We start from the raw sequence: 2924 nt of genomic DNA, 5'->3' as shown, positions 1-2924 counted from the left end.
TCTATCGTGACCGTTCTCCACCTTTACCAGCAGGGGGGGTTGCTGTTTTTAAGTGCAGTGTTTAATCCATTTGTGTGCCAGGACCTGTGCCAGTTTCATTTGTAGCCAACATAATAACATTCTCCTGGCTAGTACAGTGTACCATTTAATAAATGCACCGCCTTTATCATTTATCGTAAGCTGAATGCCTGCATTAATGAATGATTAACATTTTAAAAAATCCTTTACTCTTTATGTTTAGAGCATTACTTCCAAAGTATTCCCACCTTAAAGCTGCAAATGGCAAAAAGAGCCGGAATATACAGGTGCAGCTCTCATCCTCCCTTTGCCCTCTACTCTCTCCACCCTCAGGCCCTCCCACTAAAAGAGCACATTTGATACTGTGAGCTGCATCAACATTAAATTGAATTAGACACAGCTGTGCCTGATTGTTTGGATGCCGTTTGCAGAAGGCTTAAATATTTGCAACATTCAATTCAAACATTTAACCTTCATCAACAAAACCTATCCAGTCACTATGAATATGGTTAGATAAAAGAGGGAAACGTCCTGCAAACACAGAATTTTGAAAAGTTTTCTTTCAGTGTTAAATAGAGATGTTCAAAGGTAAATCAGAGTCTTGCCACTGGCAAGAAATCATTCCTAAGCACAGCATGGTAGAGCAATAAGACAAATAATGGTCCTAAACGGCGTTGTATTCTAATTGACACCACATGCAAACTGACTAAGTTAGCAGTGCTGTTTTCAGTATGGTACTGTATTTTTCGGATCATAAGGCGCACTGGATTATAAGGTCCATTAAGTGAAGCAAAACAGTCAGATAAGTCAAACTTTACTCAACTCATTCTTCTAGCTTCCTCCACTTCCATACCATTGATTCATTAATGTTGAATTCTCTCGCACCTGCTCTATTCCCATGTTGTTGCAGTATAATAATGACTAACCTCATATTTTGGATGGATTATCTCAGTTGTTCTCCTAACTGAAGTTTGGTCCATTTACAGCACCCTGCCATGCGATTGCATTTGTCCCTAACCATCAGGAACCCTCACACTAACTTATCGAGTGGTAAAAAGTTAGTGATCATCCTCCAGCTTCACTGTGTTTATGTTACGCTAACATAGCTGTGTTGCTAACGATCACATAGCACATCATTATATACCAGCTAGTCCAACTTTAGTAACCCTACAAAAGTCACTGCTGTTTAGTTTTCTGTCTTCATTTGAAGTGATAGCAGAGCTGTACGTTTTATTTTTTTTCCAGAAATCTCTCAGTCAGAACATGCTATATCATGTTTAGGTGGAAACTAGCGAGCTAACTTCCTGCTTACATCTAACTCCGTTAAATTTAAGTTCTGGATTTTAACCTTAATTGTTACACCGGGTAAAGCAGCAACATTGATCATTTTATTAAAGATGAAAGAATTTAGACAGTTTTTAACTCTCAATGATGCCGCAATGTTTGTTTGACTTTGGGACTGAAAGTGGAGTTTGGACCCAGATTATTCCGCAAGGCTCCTGACTGCAGTAGCCGTAATGCTCCGTCAATCCATCGGTGTGGCTTCGTAGCTTATCAAAGTCATACCAAAACATTTTTGGCAGATTTTTGAGCACCGTGTACCACATAAAATTAGTTCGAGCTCAGTAAGCGCAACCAGAATTCATACGTAAGGCGCACTGTCAATTTTTGAGAAAATTAAAGGATTTTAAGTGTGCTTTATAGTCCAAAAAATACGGTAGATGGATGATCATTATGAATGATAATTTAAGTCCATCTTCCTTGTTCCACATTGTGTGCAGTTATTTTAAATACAGGGTTGTTAACCTTTCCTGTACTATTGGGAAGAAAGTCTGTATGGATTTGCATACATAGTACGGAAAGCGCTCTCTCTGAAAACCCTGTGATTGGCTGGAGTCTCCCACCACACTCAAGAGTTTCTAAATAATAGTGGTGGAGCAAAGAGTATGTGCAGAAGTAGCTTCCTCTCCAACCACTTGAATTACACTATGTATAGATACATATAAGGTTATTATTGAATTTCTACCCAATGGCAGTAAAGGATTTCTGGATACTTTAGTTTTAAATCTAAAAACAACATCCAGCAGCTCAGGGACTTTGGTGACTGAATGATAAAGTGTGATTGCCAGTCCCAGTAAAGTACTGCTACTCACTGTATAGCTTATAAACTGAATGCAGTTGCCTGGAGCTTTTTAGACCATCCAGATTAACTGACCCAGTATTGCTGGCAACAACAAAAGCTGACACTCCAAAAAGCTGCTTCATAAGCCTTCTGTGTTTTGGAAAAGGAACAAGTCTTACAGAGAGAGAGGTTTAATGAGCATGCTCACTCAGAGAAAATACACTGTTTAATTTAGGTTTGCTCTTATTTACTCTAGGAAGGTTTCACATTAGTTTGTGGACCGCTATTCATTAATACTCCACTTATAGTAATGAACAGGAACAAAATGTGTAGAGCTTTAGTATCCGTTGACTTACTGCTCTGTGTGCTTTCACATGCACACATACGTCCTTCTTTTCCTCTCCCTGTGAGCAGTAATGATGGAGAGATGTTCCTCCTGTTCTCAACCTGTTGCAATAAGAAGTTTAATAAAATCCTGGGAAATCTGGATCAGAGACGCTTTGCATTTTAGCAAACTCGAAAAGATTAAATTCACCCTGCTTGTGTCTATGGCCAAATTTTTTAAGACCTGGCAACCCTTTTTTGACCATGTTCAGACTTTGCGGTCTCGCAACGCTCCCAATTAGCCAGCTCAGACTTTATTATATTTTATTTTATCTTATGTTTAAGTAAGATGTTTAAGTTTAAGTATATGGACTCTATTGTGCCTGCGCCTTATGATGGCATTTACTTACCTACTTTATACATATTTCTTTTCTCTTACAGAATTGACTTATCTCTACAA

General features: G+C 38.5%; 1 protein-coding gene across 2 annotated transcripts in view; it reads left to right on the top strand.

Annotated features, from left to right (window-relative positions):
• The window catches only part of trpc4a (transient receptor potential cation channel, subfamily C, member 4a), a 33636-nt gene that overhangs the window by 5584 nt on the left and 25128 nt on the right, over positions 1 to 2924 (top strand). The window lies entirely within an intron of this gene.

Source organism: Pundamilia nyererei, unplaced genomic scaffold (assembly GCF_000239375.1).
Source record: "Pundamilia nyererei isolate P.nyererei 1_Seehausen unplaced genomic scaffold, PunNye1.0 scaffold00180, whole genome shotgun sequence".
Classification (NCBI taxonomy): Eukaryota; Metazoa; Chordata; class Actinopteri; order Cichliformes; family Cichlidae; genus Pundamilia; species Pundamilia nyererei.
This window is presented reverse-complemented; position numbering and strand designations above follow the sequence as displayed.